At 42.6% G+C, this 21,032-nt stretch overlaps 1 long non-coding RNA gene across 1 annotated transcript; it reads right to left on the bottom strand.

Moving 5' to 3' along the window:
• Positions 1-13,740: 13,740 nt before the first annotated feature.
• LOC145858571 (uncharacterized) lies at positions 13,741-20,568 on the bottom strand. Its single transcript, XR_014378991.1, has 2 exons — positions 18,791-20,568; positions 13,741-18,486 (listed from the first exon to the last, which is right to left on the bottom strand). It is a non-coding gene; the product is annotated as an uncharacterized LOC145858571 (long non-coding RNA).
• Positions 20,569-21,032: the final 464 nt, after the last annotated feature.

The following is a 21,032-nucleotide window of genomic DNA, read 5'->3' as shown; positions in this document are numbered from 1 at the left end:
AAAACAACATGACAACAACATGGTAGCAAAACAACATGACAACAACATGGTAGCAACACAACATGACAACAACATGGTAGAAAACAACATAACAACAACATGGTAGAAACACAACATGACAACAACATGGTAGAAAACAACATAACAACAACATGGTAGAAACACAACATGACAACAACATGGTAGAAAACAACATAACAACAACATGGTAGAAACACAACATGACAACAACATGGTAGAAAAACAACATGACAACAACATGGTAGCAACACAACATGACAACAACATGGTAGAAAACAACATAACAACAACATGGTAGAAACACAACATGACAACAACATGGTAGAAAAACAACATGACAACAACATGGTAGAAACACAACATTTACATTTAAGTCATTTAGCAGACGCTCTTATCCAGAGCGACTTACAAAATGGTGCATTCACCTTATGATATCCAGTGGAACAACCACTTTACAATAGTGCATCTAAATCTTTTAAGGGGGGGGGGGGGGGGGGTTAGAAGGATTACTTTATCCTATCCTAGGTATTCCTTAAAGAGGTGGGGTTTCAGGTGTCTCCGGAAGGTGGTGATTGACTCCGCTGTCCTGGCGTCGTGAGGGAGCTTGTTCCACCATTGGGGTGCCAGAGCAGCGAACAGTTTTGACTGGGCTGAGCGGGAACTGTGCTTCCTCAGAGGTAGGGGGGCCAGCAGGCCAGAGGTGGATGAACACAGTGCCCTTGTTTGGGTGTAGGGCCTGATCAGAGCCTGAAGGTATGGAGGTGCCATTCCCTTCACAGCTCCGTAGGCAATCACCATGGTCTTGTAGCGGATGCGAGCTTCAACTGGAAGCCAGTGGAGAGAGCGGAGGAGCGGGGTGACGTGAGAGAACTTGGGAAGGTTGAACACCAGACGGGCTGCGGCGTTCTGGATGAGTTGTAGGGGTTTAATGGCACAGGCAGGGAGCCCAGCCAACAGCGAGTTGCAGTAATCCAGACGGGAGATGACAAGTGCCTGGATTAGGACCTGCGCCGCTTCCTGTGTGAGGCAGGGTCGTACTCTGCGAATGTTGTAGAGCATGAACCTACAGGATCGGGTCACCGCCTTGATGTTAGTGGAGAACGACAGGGTGTTGTCCAGGATCACGCCAAGGTTCTTAGCACTCTGGGAGGAGGACACAAGGGAGTTGTCAACCGTGATGGCGAGATCATGGAACGGGCAGTCCTTCCCCGGGAGGAAGAGCAGCTCCGTCTTGTCAACATGACAACAACATGGTAGAAAAACAACATGACAACAACATGGTAGAAAAACAACATGACAACAACATGGTAGAAACACATGGTAGGAGAACAAAAACATGGTACAAACATTATTGGGCAAAGACAACAGCACAAAGGTCAAAAAGGTAGAGACAACAATACATCATACAAAGCAGGCACAACTGTCAGTAAGACTGTCCATGATTGAGTCTTTGAATGAAGAGATTGAGATAAAACTGTCCAGTTTGAGTATTTGTTGCAGCTCATTCCAGTAGCTAGCTTCAGAAAACTGAAAAGAGGAGCGACCCAGAGATGTGTGCGCTTTGGGGACCTTTAACCGAATGTGACTGGCAGAATGGGTGTTGTATGTAGGGAATGAGGGCTGCAGTAGATATCTCAGATAGGGGGGAGTGAGGCCTAAGAGGGTTTTATAAATAAGCATCAACCAGTGGGTCCTGCGACGGGTATTCAGAGATAACCAGTTTACAGAGGAGTGTAGAGTGCAGTGATGTGTCCTATAAGGAGCATTGGTGGCAAATCTGATGGCCGAATGGTAAAGAACATCTAGTCGCTCGAGAGCACCCTTACCTACCGATCTATAAATTACGTCTCCGTAGTCTAGCACGGGTAGGATGGTCATCTGAATCAGGGTTAATTTGGCAGCTGGGGTGAAAGAGAAGCGATTAAGATAGAGGAAACCAAGTCTAGATTCAACTTTAGCCTGCAGCTTTGATATGTGCTGAGAGAAGGACAGTGCACCGTATAGCCATACTCCCAAGTACTTGTATGTGGTGACTACCTCAAGCTCTAAACCCTCAGAGGTAGTAATCACACCTGTGGGAAGATCAAATGTATTTATATAGCCCTTCTTACATCAGCTGATATCTCAAAGTGCTGTACAGAAACCCAGCCTAAAACCCCAAACAGCAAGCAATGCAGGTGTAGAAGCACGGTGGCTAGGAAAAACTCCCTAGAAAGGCCAAAACCTAGGAAGAAACCTAGAGAGGAACCAGGCTATGAGGGGTGGCCAGTCCTCTTTTGGCTGTGCCGGGTGGAGATTATAAAAGCACATGGTCTAGATGTTCAAATGTTCATAAATGACCAGCATTGTCAAATAATAATAATCATAGTAGTTGTCGAGGGTGCAACAAGTCAGTAACACAAGAGTAAGTGTCAGTTGGCTTTTTCATAGCCGATCTTTGAGAGTATCTCTACCGCTCCTGCTGTCTCTAGAGAGTTGAAAACAGCAGGTCTGGGACAGGTAGCACGTCCGGTGAATAGGTCAGGGTTCCAGCAGGTCTAGGACAACAGGTCTGGGACAGGTAGCACGTCCGGTGAACAGGTCAGGGTTCCATAGCTGCAGGCAGAACAGTTGGAACTGGAGCAGCAGCACGGCCAGGTGAACTGGGGACAGCAAGGGGTCATCAAGCCAGGTAGTCCTGAGGCATGGTCCTAGGGCTCAGGTCCTCCGAGAGAGAGACAGAAAGAAAGAGAAAGAGAGAATTAGAGAGAGCATATTTAAATTCACACAGGACACCGGAAAAGACAAGAGAAATATTCCAGATGTGACAGACTGACCCTAGCCCCCCGACACATAAACTACTGCAGCATAAATACTGGAGGCTGAGACAGGAGGGGTCAGGAGACACTGTGGCCCCATCCGATGAAACCCCCGGACAGGGCCAAACAGGTAGGATATAACCCCACCCACTTTGCCAAAGCACAGCCTCCACACCACTGGAGGGATATCTCCAACCACCAACATACCATCCCGGGACAAGGCCGAGTAAAGCCCACAAAGATCTCCGACACGGCACAGCCCAAGAGGGTTTTGCCTTGTTTATCAAAAAGAGGAGCCTTCTTCTTACCAAACCACATGACCTTTGTTTTGGAGGTGTTCAGAACAAGGTTAAGGGTAGAGAAAGCTTGTTGGACACTAAGAAAGCTTTGTTGTAGAGCATTTAACACAAAATCCGGGGAGGGGCCAGCTGAGCATAAGACTGTATCATCTGCATATAAATGGATGAGAGAGCTTCCTACTGCCTGAGCTATGCTGTTGATGTAAATTGAGAAGAGCGTGGGGCCTAGGATCGAGCCTTGGGGTACTCCCTTGGTGACAGGCAGTGGCTGAGACAGCAGATTTTCTGACTTTATACACTGCACTCTTTGAGAGAGGTAGTTAGAAAACCAGGCCAAACACCCCTCTGAGACACCAATACTCCTTAGGCGACCCACAAGAATGGAATGGTCTACCGTATCAAAAGCTTTGGCCAGGTCAAAAAAAATAGCAGCACAATATTGCTTAGCATCAAGGGCAATGTTGACATCATTGAGGACCTTTAAGGTTGCAGTGACACATCCATAACCTGAGTGGAAACCAGATTACATACCCGAGAGAAAACTATAGACATAAAGAAAGCCAGTCAGTTGATTATTGACAAGTTTTTCCAACACTTTTGATAAACAAGGCAAAATAGAAATAGGCCTATTAACAGTTAGGATCAGCTTGATCTCCCCCTTTCAATAAAGGACGAACTGTGGCTGCCTTCCAAGCAATGGGAACCTCCCCAGAAAGGAGAGACAGGTTAAAAAGGTTGGAGATAGGCTTTGCGATGATAGGGGCAGCAACCTTAAAGAAGAAAGGGTCTAAACCATCTGACCCAGATGTTTTTTGGGGGTCAAATTTAAGGAGCTCCTTTAGCACTTCGGACTCAGTGACTGCTTGCAGGGAGAAACTTTGTAGCAGGGCAGAGGAAAAAGAGGTAGAAGCATCAGGGATAGTCGCATTAGAAGGGGTGGGAGATGAGGAAATGTTGGACGGGCAAAGAGGCAAGGCTGAGTCAAATAGGAATCCTGACTTAATTAATGAAGTGGTGATTAAAGAGCTCAGCCATGTGTTTCTTGTCAGTAACAACCACATCATCAACATTAAAGGACATGGGCAGCTGTGAGGAGGAGGGTTTATTCTACCGGTCTTTAACCGTTTAAGAACTTCTTGGGGTTAGACCCACAGAGAGAGAGAGAGAGAGAGAGACTGCTCCTTAAAGTAACTAACTTTGGCCTTCCGGATAGTCTGAGTGCACTTATTTCTCATTTTCCTGAACGAGAGCCAGTCAGCCTGAGTATGTGTGTGCCGAGCCATTCATCAAACCTCAAATCTTGAGGTGGATTAACTCTGCAAGGTCATGGTCGAACCAGGGGATGAACCTGTTTTTAATTCTCATTTTCTTTATGGGGGCGTATTTGTTAACAATATCACTGAAAATATCAAAAAGAACGTCCAAGCGTCTTCGACAGAGGGATCAAGCTGATTCTATACCATTTTACAGAGGCCAGTTCATGAAAGAAGGCTTGCTCATTAAAGTTTTTTAGCAAGCGTCTATGACAAATCAGGACAGGTCGTTTCACTGAGCAGCCATTACGAACACAGGCTGTAAAACAGTGATTACTAAGGTCATTACAGAAAAGACCAGACTGATACCTATCAGGATTATTTGTGAGGATGATCAAATTTGATTTGATTTGGATAACATCGAGGAGAGTAGCCTTTTCTGGGTGTTTGGAGTCATACCTTGTGGGATTGGTGATAATCTGAGAAATATTTAGGGAGTCCCATTGCTTTAGGACTTGGTCAGGTGGTTTAAGCATGTCCCAGTTTAGGTCACCTAACAGGAAAAATTCAGATTTAGTGTAAGGGGCCAGGAGAGAGCTTAGGGCAGGTAGGGTACAGGACCTAACCCTAACCCAATTCAAAATCCTATTTTCCCTAAACCCTAACCCAAAACCTAAACTTAACCCTAAACCTAACTCTAGCTTCTAACTATAAATCTAACCCTAGCTCCTAAACCTAAACTTAATTCTAACCCTAACACTAATTCTAACCTTAACCCACTAGAGATAGCATTTGACCTTGTGGGGTCTAATAAAATGTCCCCAGTTAGTCAAATAATTTGTATGTTTACTATTCTTGTGGGGACTTCTGGTCCCCACAAGTATAGTTAGACATGTCCACTTCATTACACGCACACACATTCATACTGACTCTACACACATGAGTCAGTATATCCAGATGCCCAGTCACCTTACTCCTACACATATCTAACCCTCTAACTCCAGCATCCCTGCACATCGGAAATATGGTAATGAAACTAACCCTGGAACTGACCCTGTATATAGCTTACTTACTTTCTCGTGTTCTTCTTATTTCTATTTCTTTTGTGTTTTTGTTCTATTTGACTTATTATTATAGTACTACTGATCACAGTTGTAAAGTAATTAAGTAAAAATACTTTCAAGTACTACTTAAGTAGTATCTGGGTATCTATACTTTACTATTTATATTTTTAACAACTTTTGCTTTTACTTCACTGCATTCCTAAAGAAAATAATGTACTTTTTATGACATACATTTCCCTGACACCCAAAAGTACTTCTTACGTTTTGAATGCTTAGCAGGGCAGGAAAACTGTCCAATTCACACACTCAAGAGACCGTCCCTGGTCATCCCTACTGCCTCCAATCTGACGGACTCATGAAACACAAATGCTTCCTTTGTAAGTGATGTCTGAGTGTTGGAGTGTTCCCCTGGCTCTCCGTAAATTAAAAAAACAAGAAAATGGTGCCGTCTGGTTTGCTTAATTTAAGGAATTTGATTTCTACTTTTACTTTTGATACTTAAGTAGATTTAAAACCAAATACTTTTAGACTTTTACTCAAGTAGTATTTTACTGGATGACTTTTACTTTTACTCATTTTCTATTAAGGTATCTTGACTTTTACTCAACTATGACAATTGGGTACATTTTCCACCACTGCTACTGATATTGATTACTGCATTGTTGGGAAAGAGCAAGCATGAAAGACATTTCACTGTACTTGTACACGTGACTTCAATCGTCTCAGGCATGTGGCACAATATAGGAATTTATGGTTAGATCAGAATCGCTTTCACAATCATTAGCCTTTACAGAGAATTCAGTCCAAACCACAAGTCCAAATCCACATCTCCCTCCATGGCTTAGGAAAGGACTGCTTTAGCAAGCTAGCTACTGCAGGACATTAACACAAGCAGACCAGAAACAGTCACATTTGTCTGACAATAATGACGTTTAGCTTAGGATGTGATTTGATTAGTGTGAAGCAAAATCCAAACCGGCCTACCTTGGGGGGTGTTTTGCTGCACCAGGAGAAACCACAGTTGAGCTCAGCTCAATGCTGATTGGTTAATTATTTAGTAAATTTTTTATCAAGGGAAGCCAAATGCTTGCTAGCATCAATCAATCAAATGCTAGGCCGGGAACATGTCATTCTCTTTCTTTCCAGACAGCATCAGATTGTCTATAGCCTAGTAGGAGATTTAGCAACATTGATTGGACTAAAATGTTTTTGGTATCTTTAAGTTTGTTTTCAGTGTATTGAACTAAGCATACAGTGCATTCGGAAAGTCTTCAGACTCCTTGACTTTTTCCACATTTTGTTATGTTGCAGCCTTATTCTAAAATGTATTAAATCGTTTTTTCCCCCTCATCAATCTACACACAATACCCCATAATGACAAAGCAAAAACTGGTTTTTAGAATTTTTTGCAAATGTATTTAAAATAAAAAACTGAAATATCACATTTACATAAGTATTCAGACCTCAGTACATTGTTTGAAGCACTTTTGGCAGCGATTACAGCCTTGAGTCTTCTTGGGTATGACGCTACAAGCTTGGCACACCTGTATTTGGGGAGTTTCTCCCATTTTTCTCTGCAGATCCTCTCAACCTCTGTCAGGTCGGATGGAGACAGTCGCTGCACAGCTATTTTCAGGTCTCTCCCGAGATGTACAATCGGGTTCAAGTCCGGGCTCTGGCTGGGTCACTCAAGAACATTTAGACTTGTCCCGAAGCCCCTCCTGCGTTGTCTTGGCTGTGTGCTTAGAGTCGTTGTCCTGTCTGAGGTCCTGAGCAGGTTGTCATCAAGGATCTCTCTGTACATTGCTCCATTCATCTTTCCCTCAATCCTGACTGGTCTCCCCCAGTCCCTGCCACTGAAAAACATCCCCACAGCATGATGCTGCCACCACCATGCTTCACCGTAGGGATGGTGCCTGGTTTCCTCCAAGACGTGGCGCTTGGCATTCAGGCCAAAGAGTTCAATCTTGGTTTCATCAGACCAGAGAATCTTTTCTTATGGTCTGAGAGTCCTTTAGGTGCCTTTTGGCAAACTCCAAGCGGGCTGTCATGTGCCTTTTACTGAGAAGTGGCTTCCGTCTGGCCACTCTACCATAAAGGCCTGATTGGTGGAGTGCTGTAGAGATGGTTGACCTTCTGGAAGATTGTTCCATCTCCACAGAGGAACTCTGAAGCTCTGTCAGAGTGACCATCGGATTCTCAGTCACCTCCCTGACCAAGGCCCTTCTCCCCCAATTGCTCAATTTGGCCGGGCGGCCAACTCTAGGAAGAGTCTGGGTGGTTCCAAACTTCCATTTAAGAATGATGGAGGCCAGCCTCCCGAGTGGCGCCGTGGTCTAAGGCACTGCATCGCAGTGTTAGCTGTGCCACTAGAGATTCTGGGTTCAAGTCCAGGCTCTGTTGCAGCCGGCCGCAACCGGGAGACCCATGGGGCGGCGCAGAATTGTCGCAGTGCCGTCTGGGTTAGGGGAGGGTTTGGCCAGCAGGGATGTCCTTGTCCCATCGCGCACTAGCGACCCCAGCCGAGCGCAGTGCACGCTGACACAATCCCCAGGTGTACAGTGTTTCTTCCGACACATTGGTGCGGCTGGCTTCCAGGTTAAGTGGGCATTGTGTCAAGAAGTAGTGCACTTTGAGCTAGCCCACCAAGGCCAGCCCAAGGGTTGACGTCAAAATGCCAATGAAACGGGGCTTTAGTTTTAATTTAAGGTTAGGCATAAGGTTAGCAGTGTGGTCAATGTTAGGTTCAAAATAAAATTTTAAGAAGATCAATTGTAGAAATAGGCAGGGTTTAGGACTCTGGCTGGTAACTCGTGATGACCAGGCACGATATAAAGTGTTTTTTTTCTCTCAAAGTTGCCGGGATGTCATGTGTCCTACAATATCAGTACACTCGTAACACCCTAATCATTACGAAACTTCTATTCGATCAAATAAGTCACACGTAACAAATAAGAGATTACATTTTTTTGTTAAAAACCTCTTAAGGATCCGCCCCTTTTTTTCAATTTTCACCTAAAATGACATACCCAAATCTAACTGCCTGTAGCTCAGGCCCTGAAGCAAGGATATGCATATTCTTGGTACCATTTGAAAGGAAACCTTAAAGTTTGTGGAAATATGAAAGGAATGTAGGAGAATATAACACAATAGATCTGGTAAAAGATAATACAAAGAAAAACCCAACTGTTCTTTTGTATTTTTTTGTACCATCGTGCTTGAAATGCAAGAGAAAGGCCATAATGTATTATTCCAGCCCAGGTGCAATTTAGATTTTGGCCACTAGCTAGCAGCAGTGTATGTGCAAAGGTTTAGACAGATCCAATGAACCATTGCATTTCTGTATCAAGACTGGCCAAATGTGCCAAATTTGTTTATTAATAACTTTTCATGTTAAAAATTGTGCACTCCTCAAACAATAGCATGGTATTCTTTCACTGTAATAGCTACTGTAAAGTGGACAGTTCAGTTATATTAACAACAATTTAAGCTTTCTGCCAATATCAGATATGTCTATGTCCTGGGAAATGTTTGTTACTTTTATTTTTTATTGCACCTTTATTTAACCAGGTAGGCTAGTTGACAACAAGTTCTCATTTGCAACTGCGACCTGGCCAAGATAAAGCGTAGCAATTTGACACATACAACAACACAGAGTTACACATGGAATAAACAAACATACAATCAATAATACAGTAGAACAAAAAAAGTCTATATACAGTGAGTGCAAATGAGGTAAGTTGAGGCAAATAGGCCATGGTGGTGAAGTAATTACAATATAGCAATTAAAACACTGGAATGGTAGATGTGCAGAAAATTAATGTGCAAGTAGAGATACTGGGGTGTAAAGGAGCAAGATAAATAAATAAATACAGTATGGGGATAAGGTAGGTAGATAGATGGGCTGTTTACAGATGGGCTATGTACATGTGCAGTGATCTGTGAGCTGCTCTGACAGTTGGTGCTTAAAGCTAGTGAGCGAGATATGAGTCTCCAGCTTCAGAGATTTTCGCAGTTCGTTCCAGTCATTGGCAGCAGAGAACTGGAAGGAAAGACGACCAAAGGAGGAATTGGCTTTGGGGGTGACCAGTGAGATATAACTGCTGGAGCACGTGCTACGGGTGGGTGCTGCTATGGTGACCAGTAAGCTGAGATAAGGCGGGGCTTTACCTAGCAGAGACTTGTAGATAACCTGTAGCCAGTGGGTTTGGCGACGAGTATGAAGCGAGGGCCAACCAACGAGAGCGTACAGGTCGCAATGGTGGGTAGTGTATGGGGCTTTGGTGACAAAATGGATGGCACTGTGATAGACTGCATCCAGTTTGTTGAGTAGAGTGTTGGAGGCTATTTTATAGACGACATCACCGAAGTCGAGGATCGGTAGGATGGTCAGTTTTACGAGGGTGTGTTTAGCAGCATGAGTGAAGGATGCTTTGTTGCGATATAGGAAGCCGATTCTAGATTTAATTTTGGATTGGATATGCTTAATGTGAGTCTGGAAGGAGAGTTTACAGTCTAACCAGACACCCAGGTATTTGTAGTTGTCCACATATTCTAAGTCAGAGCCGTCCAGAGTAGTGATGCTGGACGGGCGAGCAGGTGCGGGCAGTGAACGATTGAATAGCATGCATTTAGTTTTACCTGCGTTTAAGAGCAGTTGGAAGCCACAGAAGGAGAGTTGTGTGGCATTGAAGCTCGTCTGGAGGTTAGTTAACACAGTGTCCAAAGAGGGGCCAGAAGTATACAGAATGGTGTCGTCTGCGTAGAGGTGGATCAGAGAATCACCAGCAGCAAGAGCAACATCATTGATGTATACAGAGAAGAGAGTCGGCCCAAGAATTGAGCCCTGTGGCACACCCATAGAGACTGCCAGAGGTCCGGACAACAGGCCCTCCGATTTGACACACTGAACTCTATCAGAGAAGTAGTTGGTAAACCAGGCGAGGCAATCATTTGAGAAAAAAAGGCTGTCGAGTCTGCCAATAAGAATGTGGTGATTGACAGAGTCGAAAGCCTTGGCCAGGTCGATGAATACGGCTGCACAGTAATGTCTCTTATCGATGGCGGTTATGATGTCGTTTAGGAACTTGATCGTGGCTGAGATGCACCCATGACCAGCTCTGAAACCAGATTGCATAGCGGAGAAGGTACGGTGGGATTCGGAATGGTCGGTAATCTGTTTGTTAACTTGGCTTTTGAAGACCTTAGAAAGACATGGTAGGATAGATATAGGTCTGTAGCAGTTTGGGTCTAGAGTGTCACCCCCTTTGAAGAGGGGGATGACCGCGGCAGCTTTCCAATCTTTGGGAATCTCAGACGATACAAAAGAGAGGTTGAACAGGCTAGTAATAGGGGTTGCAACAATTTCAGCAGATCATTTTAGAAAGAGAGGGACCAGATTGTCTTGCCCGGCTGATTTGTAGGGGTCCAGATTTTGCAGCTCTTTCAGAACATCAGCTATCTGGATTTGGGTGAAGGAGAAATGGTGGGGGCTTTGGCGGGTTGCTATGGAGGGTGCCGGGCAGTTGACCGGGGTAGGGGTAGCCAGGTGGAAAGCATGATCAGCCGTAGAGAAATGCTTATTGAAATTCTCAATTGTAGTGGATTTATCGGTGGTAACAGTGTTTCCTAGCCTCAGAGCAGTGGGCAGCTGGGAGGAGGTGCTCTTATTCTCCATGGACTTTACAGTGTCCCAGAACTTTTTTGAGTTAGTACTACAGGATGCAAATTTCTGTTTGAAAAAGCTAGCCTTAGCTTTTCTAACTGCCTGTGTATATTTGTTCCTAACTTCCCTGAAAAGTTGCATATCACGGGGGCTATTCGATGCTAATGCAGAACGCCACAGGATGTTTTTGTGCTGATCAAGGGCAGACAGGTCTGGAGTGAACCAAGGACTATATCTATTCCTAGTTCTACATTTTTTGAGTGGGGCATGCTTATTTAAGATGGTGAGGAAGGCGCTTTTAAAGAATAGCCAGGCATCATCTACTGATGGGATGAGGTCAATGTCATTCCAGGATACCCTGGCCAGGTCAATTAGAAAGGCCTGCTCGCAGAAGTGTTTTAGGGAGCGTTTGACAGTGATGAGGGGTGGTTGTTTGGTCGCAGACCCATTACGGATGCAGGCAATGAGGCAGTGATCGCTGAGATCTTGATTGAAAACAGCAGAGGTGTATTTGGAGGGCGAGCAAGTTAGGATGACATCTATGAGGGTGCCCGTGTTTACGGATTTGGGGTTGTACCTGGTAGGTTCATTGATAATTTGTGTGAGATTGAAGGCATCAAGCTTAGATTGTAGGATGGCCGGGGTGTTAAGCATGTCCCAGTTTAGGCCACCTAGTAGCATGAGCTCAGAAGATAGATGGGGGGCAACTTACAACCTCATACTAATCGCATTAGCCTACATTAGCTCAACCGTCCCGTGGCTGGGACACCGATTCCGATTAACCAAATTCGATATTCTCTCATTGGCCATACAAAAACTCCTCGCTTGGTATGCGAAAAAAAACGCCACCTGCTGGAGAAGATAGATTTTGCTGCCGGTTATCCCTCTCGCTTTGCCTCTTCCCCTCTGGTAGCAGTCATTGCTAGAAGTGATACCGATTTTGTAAAAGTTGCGTCATAGTCCCGTTCACTACAACGAGAGTTTTGCTGTCGTAGAAATACATTTAGAGGACAGCGGCTAGAGGTACGTGTAGGGAGGTTCTGAGTACGGCTGTTTTTCTGTTCTACTTAATAATTATTGCACCCACCTGGTGTCCCAGCTCTACCAGTCCGTGATGGGAAGAATGGAAATATTTTTCTTCTTTTCATTTACTAACTGGCCACCAGACTACAGAAACTATAGCAATGGAACGGAAGTAATGGAATAGCAAAACTATAATGTTAGCAATGGCAATATGGCATGAGAGATAGAAAAAAAGGAAAACTAAGAGTGAAACATAACATACGTCGTATATACTGTATATATACTGTGTATATATATATATATATATATATATATATATATATATATATATATATATATATATATATATATATATACACAGTATATATACAGTATATACGACGTATGTTATGTTTCACTCTTAGTTTTCCTTTTTTTCTATATATATATATATATATATTAGCATGGGTATTGAACGATACCAGAGGCTGGATTAAAAAAAAAACACTAATATAAGAAGTAGATGGTACATGTTTTGTTTTTGGGCTAAATGTATACATTATGATTTGCCTCTGAACTGTATGTGAACCCCTCTGCAATCTACTGGCACTAACCATTAAAAACTAGGACTTCAACCAGGCTGTCCCTATGCTATTTGCTCTCTCTCTCTCTCTCTCTCTCTCTCTTAAACTGCTAGCACAAATCCTATGTGAAAAAAACAAAAATCACAAAAGATCATGAAAACTGGCCCAAATCAGCTCGTAATTCAGCAGGGAGGTGTGCAACTACCACACACTATACCCATTTTCCAGTGTAGAAACTACGTCACCTACACAGATATTACCAATTCCTTTTCAATTCACATTCCTTGCAGAAACAACTATTTGCAAACCTTTTAAAACGTCCAGAAAGACAGTGGTCTTAGAAGGGTATTTATACTTTAAAATACATATGTTATGTGGATGGATGTGGATGAAAGCATTCTGCCAGTGTTTAAATGTCCTAGTTTCATGTTTTTTTCTTTACCTCCAACTCTATATATCCAAGTGAGCCTATGAGGACCTTGGGGATCAGATTTACCATTATACCCATTGATCAAACGTATAACAGACAGACACTGCTCAAAGGGACTTGTTTGTGATATCTACACTCAGTTGCCACTTTATTAGGTTCACCACCCTATTCACGAAAATAAATTGCTCTTACATACACCAAGTCCCGTGGTCTTGGCTTGCTAGACACTAAAGCATGCAGAGAAGTATTCAGGTATTCTGTTACTGTTTGTTTGAACTTTAGAAAGTGCAAAATGACAGCACAGTCTGTGATGGTCTTTTGTAACTCAGAAGAGTTACAACAGTTTTTTTAATAATTCCAACACTCAGCTTGTACTAACTGTAATAAACTCCAACTGGACTTGAACAGTCTATCTCCTTTCCCAGTTTCATCAACTGTTTTGAATTCAAGATGTTCTAGATGCATAGGGGGTTTTCCCTAATAAAGTGACCACTGAATCTATAGACTTTCCAGAATGTGTTCTGGGAATACCCTGGGTATTAAACATTTGGCTGTAAGTGTTGAACAGTTGAATCTATTACCTCAGGAAAAAAGCCTGAAAAAGGAAATACTGATACTGGAAAATACATTTTGGGAGGTTTAATGTACTTTGATGTAGGTTTGATGTACCTACTATAATTATTGTAATTCGTGTTATATATATTTCTAAATCCCACATGGTGATCTCATGGAACCTTGCTGTTTTTATGTCTTAGCCATTAGGAGGAGGTGTTATTTTTATTCTGCATTAGGCTAACAGGAAATACAGAAAAAGGAGGGAAATTCTCAGACTTACAGTACCTTACAACAAGGTTGACTAGGTGTTTTCAAGGTAAACTTTTGGCTCCAATGGGTCGTGTAAGCAGAAAGATGATCTTTGGGGTACCCTTTGCTGCAGGGTGTGGGAATCAAATCAAATCAAATGTATTTATATAGCCCTTCTTACATCAGCTGATATCACAAAGTGCTGTACAGAAACCCAGCCTAAAACCCCAAACAGCAAGCAATGCAGGTGTAGAAGCACGGTGGCTAGGAAAAACTCCCTAGAAAGGCCAAAACCTAGGAAGAAACCTAGAGAGGAACCAGGCTATGAGGGGTGGCCAGTCCTCTTCTGGCTGTGCCGGGTGGAGATTATAACAGCACATGGCCTAGATGTTCAAATGTTCATAAATGACCAGTATTGTCAAATAATAATAATCATAGTAGTTGTTGAGGGTGCAACAAGTCAGTAACACAAGAGTAAGTGTCAGTTGGCATTTTCATAGCCGATCTTTGAGAGTATCTCTACCGCCCCTGCTGTCTCTAGAGAGTTGCAAACAGCAGGTCTGGGACAGGTAGCACATCCGGTGAATAGGTCAGGGTTCCAGCAGGTCTGGGACAACAGGTCTGGGACAGGTAGCACGTCTGGTGAACAGGTCAGGGTTCCATAGCTGCAGGCAGAACAGTTGGAACTGGAGCAGCAGCACGGCCAGGTGAACTGGGGACAGCAAGGAGTCATCAAGCCAGGTAGTCCTGAGGCATGGTTCTAGGGCTCAGGTCCTCCGAGAGAGAGAAAGAAAGAAAGAGAAAGAGAGATTAGAGAGAGCATATTTAAATTCACACAGGACACAGGAAAAGACAAGAGAAATACTCCAGATGTGACAGACTGACCCTAGCCCCCCCGACACATAAACTACTGCAGCATAAATACTGGTGGCTGAGACAGGAGGGGTCAGGAGACACTGTGGCCCCATCCGATGAAACCCCCGGACAGGGCCAAACAGGTAGGATATAACCCCACCCACTTTGCCAAAGCACAGCCTCCACACCACTGGAGGGATATCTCCAACCACCAACATACCATCCCGGGACAAGGCCGAGTATAGCCCACAAAGATCTCCGCCACGGCACAGCCCAAGGGGAGGCGCCAACTCAGACAGGAAGACCACGTCAGTGACTCAACCCACTCAAGTGACGCACCCCTCCCAGGGACGGCATGGAAGAACACCAGTAAGCCAGTGACTCAGCCCCCGTAATAGGGGTAGAGGCAGAGAATCCCAGTGGAAAGAGGGGAAAACGGCCAGGCAGAGACAGCAAGGGCGGTTCGTTGCTCCAGCCTTTCCGTTCACCTTCACACCCCTGGGCCAGACTACACTTAATCATAGGACCTACTGAAGAGATATGTCTTCAGTAAAGACTTAAAGGTTGAGACTGAGTCTGCGTCTCTCACATGGGTAGGCAGACAATTCCATAAAAAATGGAGCTCTATAGGAGAAAGCCCTGCCTCCAGCTGTTTGCTTAGAAATTCTAGGAACAATTAGGAGGCCCGAGTCTTGTGACCGTAGTGTACGTGTAGGTATGTACGGAAGGACCAAATCGGAAAGATAGGTAGGAGCAAGCCCATGTAATGCTTTGTAGGTTAGCAGTAAAACCTTGAAATCAGCCCTTGCCTTAACAGGAAGCCAGTGTAGGGAGGCTAGCACTGGAGTAATATGATCAAATTTTTGGGTTATAGTCAGGATTCTAGCAGCCATATTTAGCACTAACTGAAGTTTATTTAGTGCTTTATCCGGGTAGCCGGAAAGTAGAGCATTGCAGTAGTCCAACCTAGAAGTAACAAAGGCATGGATAAATTTTTCTGCGTCATTTTTGGACAGAAAGTTTCTGATTTTTGCAATGTTACGTAGATGGAAAAAAGCTGTCCTTGAAACAGTCTTGATTTGTTCTTCAAAAGAGAGATCAGGGTCCAGAGTAACGCCGAGGTCCTTCACAGTTTTATTTGAGACGACTGTACAACCATCCAGATTAATTGTCAGATTCAACAAGGGGGCAAAGCACAGACAGTGAGAGAACAATGTAGTATGCAGCTGTGAGGGACAGATTTTGTTGTTGAAGCACAACCTTTAGAACTATGGGTTCCAGAAAGCGTCTTTAAATGTGTCAACAATGCATACAAATGCGGTCCTCTTTTTTTCCAGTCTTCAATGCGGAGCAAGACCAATCAATGTGTGCTTTGCATCATCCAGAGAAAACCGATGATCATGTGACTAACTGGGTTTGTCTTTGTGTAATATAACAGTAGGCTATGAAAACTCATGTAGTTTCATCCTTCAAGACATTTAGAAGTATGAAATTTTGTCTTGAAACTTTTTTTATCAAGGTTATCCTTGTGTTATTGCTTGGGTTGCACAATTTGGGAAATATTCAGAGGTGGAAATGTTCAGTGGGAATTAACGGGCATATATGGGAATTAAAGGGAATATATGGGAATTAACGGAAATATATGCAATTTAATATTAATACCATTTATATGTAGATGTTTTTTGCTTTGAATATATTTACCATATCATATGGAGTCAGAAATATAAATATCTTACCTTATCATAAGTAGACAAATTGCATATTACTAAATCCTTCCAATAGTATTTTAAAAAAAAATTTAGTTACGAATTGAACTTTATTTGAATGAGTTGACTCTTCACATGGGATGATTTCACAGAACAACAAAAGAAAGGGAATATTGAATGATCCCCAATGATCCATCCCATCTCCCAAAAATGTTTTCAACATACATCTATCTGTAAAATGATAGTCTAGAAACTAAAGCTTTGGTTGTCTTCCTCTAAGGCTGCCATGTCTTCTCCCTGGACCTCCTCAATGTCTAATTCTTGAACATCAGACTCTGAGGCCTCATCTTTACTGTCACTTTTCAACCTGGTTGAGGATGGCTCGTTGTCAGGCTCAAAAAGCCTAAAATTTGCCTGGATGGCCACCAATTTTTCAACTCTTGTATTGGTTAGCCTGTTGCGTGCTTTGGTGTGTGATCCCAAACAAGGACCAGTTGCGCTCTGAGGCAGCTGATGTTGGTGGGATTTGGAGGATGATGGAGGCAACAGCGGAACAGCCTCAGATCCACAAAGTCTCTTCCACCAGGTGTCTGATGAGATATGTTTGGAAAGACTGCCATATTGCATCTCCATTCCAAAGCCCTTGCTTGGAAGTGTACTTCGCCAGACTGCCAAGAACCTTGCCGTCATCCAGGCCATAGTGGAGAGACATGGTAGTGATGACACCATAGGCCTTGTTGATCTCTGCACCAGACAGGATACTCTTGCCAGCATACTTGGGGTCCAACATGTATGCTGCGGCATGTGTGGTCTTCAGGCAGAAGTCTTCACGCTTTTCGATGTATTTTAGAACTGCAGTTTCCTCTGCTTGGAGCAACAGTGAAGTGGGCAGGGCAGTACGGAGTCTGAACATCAGACAGGATGGCATTGTCTCCGTCAATCTGTGCAATGGCTACTGCTATAGGTTTCAGGAGTTTCAGGTTGCTTACCACTCTCTCCCAAAATACATCATCCAGGAAGATCCTCTTGATGGGGCTGTCCATATCGGCAGACAGGAGACTGTCAAACATGATGACAACACCACTGGGCAACTTCAATGTGGTGCTCTTATTCTTCTCACTTTGCTTGGTGAGGTAGATTGCTGCTAAAACTTGATGACCCTTCACATACCTAACCATTTCCTTGGCTCTCTTGTAGAGTGTGTCCATTGTTTTCAGTGCCATGATATCCTTGAGGAGCAGATTCAATGCATGAGCAGCACAGCCAGTGGGTGTGATGTGAGGGTAGGACTCCTCCTCTTTAGACCAAGCAACCAAAATACCTTCTGTGGTCCAAGGTCATTGATGACTGCCTTCAGCTCATCTGCAATGTAGAGACTGGTGTGTCTGTTGTCCCCGGTGTCTGTGCTCTTGTAGAATACTGGTTGAGGGGTGGAGATGATGTAGTTAATTATTCCTTGCCAACGAACATTCGACCACCCATCAGAGATGATTGCAATACAGTCTGCTTTCTCTATGATTTGCTTGACCTTCACTTGAACTCTGTTGAACTCTGCATCCAGCAAATTAGTAGATAAAGGATGTCTGGTTGGAGGGGTGTATGCTGGGAGAAGAACATTCAGAAATCTCTTCCAATACACATTGCCTGTGAGCATCAGAGGTGAACCAGTTGCAACCACAGCTCGAGACATTCATCAGCATTTCTCTGTCTATGTTCCTCCATTGAGTCAAAAAAACTTCTGATTCCAGGAGGACCATGACCTGTTGCTATCGATAAGGTGTCTGATTCATCATTTTCACCTCGAGTAGAAGTAGAGGGACTTTTGTCAGAGGTTGCTTGTTGTGAGCGCTGAGGGAACTTTATGCACTTGGCCAGATGATTCTGCATCTTTGTTGCATTCTTCACAAATGATTTGGCACAGTATTTGCAAATGTACACAGCTTTTCCTTCTACATTAGATGCAGTGAAATGTCTCCACACATCAGATAGTGCCCGTGGCATTTTCCTGTAAAGATTAGAAAACAATGAGTAACAAAAAAAACAAATACAATTCCATGTACAGACAAATAGTTAAGCAGTTAGATTAAACAACTCCATTGTAAGATAAATGTTTTAAAATGAAACATGTATGGAAACAGGTGAATTAACACTCCTCAGTTAGCAGGCTCAAGCAAGCTAAACCCCACATGGTAGCAAAAACTAACCAGCAGAAATTGTTAACAAGTTAGAAATTATTTAAACACACTTTGCTGTAGGCTACTATTTACTAGTTAACAAAATATTATGTATGTCATATAAAATATATTCACCCCTGTCAGACTGCTCAAGGAAGCAGGAGGGTTGAAGTCAGGCGCAGGAGACACAAGTCCGTGAACACTCGTTTCTTTTTAATAAATAATCCACGCTTGCCAAAAACAGGTAGGGCAGGGCAAGGTAAAACAAATACCCATAAACAGCCCGAGCACAGCGTAGGGACGCAGCCCAAAACACACTGCCACAAAACCTACAGGCAGAAGGGAAAAAACACCTGTTCCCCAGGCGTACAACCTGACGAAAATAATCACGCACAAACACAGACATACCTTGCTAGACTAAATAACCCCCCCTACTAATAACTAAACCAAAACAGGTGCGTGCCTACCTAGACCTAACCAACAGAAAGTGAAACAAAAAGGATCGATGGCAGCTAGTAGGCCGACGACGACGACCGCCGAGCGCCGCCCGGTCGAGGAGGGGCGCCACCATCCGTCGGTGTCGTGACAACCCCACCCAGTATTGTAATTCAAAGTTACCAGAAAACATGTAGTCCTTGGCTCAGACAGTCTAGTAGTGTGGGCTCAATAGCGTCTCATTAGTGTGAAAGTTCTTGAGAAGCAGCTGTACATGTGATGGAAGAGTGCACTGCACATGCGATGGAAGAATGCACTGTGAATGCAGAGGGTTGCAATTCCATTGACTTGGGGATAGTTTAACCAAAATATGCCACAAGACCTAGAATTTCCTTATGTGTATCCCACAAAAAAGGTTCATTGTTATAAGCTACATTTTTTGATGGATTTAAGTAAAATTCACAAAACTCCCCAACTTTCCATGGAAAATTTCAACACACGTTGTATCTGGCACAAGTTACGATTAAACTGATTTGTATTTCAAAGACAGGAATTATTGTAATGTTTGATATTTCAACATTGATGTGTGATACCTTTTTTATGCCTTTATTACAATATGATTTATATTTCCTGAATACTCAACGATGATTAACACCACAGTTATGTGTGCTTCTGTCAGGGTTGTGGTCAAATGCATGTCATTTAAAGTCAATTTAGCAATTGAACAAAAATCCAATTCAATTTGAAAATGTTCCTAATTGCAAAAGCATGTAACAGAATTTGGGTATTCCAGAACTGTAATTTACATGTAAATAAACATAACACTGTTTTATGTTTTTAATACTGCAGATAGAATGCTCTGTGTGCCAGAGATGGTACCATTCAGCTTGTCTGGGGATGACAAAGAAGAACTTCAACAAAGCCAAAACAGAAAATGATTGGAAGGGGCCTCTTTGCTGTTAAATTAGAGACCTATTAATAAATGACTGTTGTGCCTTGTAACTACTTTAAAATGTGGAGCTGTTGCACTAAAAATGCGAACATTGACTTGGCATACAATTTAAGATTGTAAACATTGTACAACATTATGTAAACATTGTCTAACTTCATATAGAACAAATTGCACTTGAAATTAACATTTCTTTAAAGTTATTGCAAATAAATGCATATTTTCACTTTCTTCTGAGACAATCACTGAATTAGATTTCTTCATCTTTAAATGCAATATTTGAGATTTTATGTATTTCTATCAAATCAATACTGGAATTTCTACTCAAAGCAAAGTTTGTAAAAGTACACTAGACATTTATAGAATAAATTGTACCTAGTTTGATGATACTGTCATAATCAGTGAAAACGTTATTGATTTATATAGCTTTAAATGGCATTTTATAGATGTTATGTATTTATATCAAGTCAAAACTGGAATTTCTACTCAAAACAAAGGTTGTAAAAGTATGCTAGACATTTATAGAATAAATTATATCTAGCTTGATGATTCTGTGACAAACGGCTGAATTAGTTATTGATTTTTACATTTTTTAATGGCTTTTGGCGAATGTCTGTTGAATGTCGAATGTGTTTCTATAAAATCAAAACTGTAATTTTTCCTCAAAACAAAGGTTGTAAATGTATGCCATACATTTATAGAATAAATCATATATAGTTTGATGTTTCTGTGACAAACGATGAATTAGTTATTGATTTTTACCGCTTTAAATTAAATGTTATAGATTTTATGTATTTCTATTAAATTAAAACTAGAATTTTTCCTCGAAACAAAGGTTGTAAAAGTATGCTAGACATTTATAGAATAAATCATACATAGTTTGATGATTCTGTGACAAACGGTGAATTAGTTATTGATTTCAAAAAATTTAAATGGCATTTGGCGAATGTCTGATTGTCTGTTGAATGTCCGAATGTGTGAATACAAAACCAT

This window comes from Salmo salar, chromosome 10 (genome assembly GCF_965601325.2).
Source record: "Salmo salar chromosome 10, fSalSal1, whole genome shotgun sequence".
Taxonomy (NCBI): domain Eukaryota; kingdom Metazoa; phylum Chordata; class Actinopteri; order Salmoniformes; family Salmonidae; genus Salmo; species Salmo salar.
This window is presented reverse-complemented; position numbering and strand designations above follow the sequence as displayed.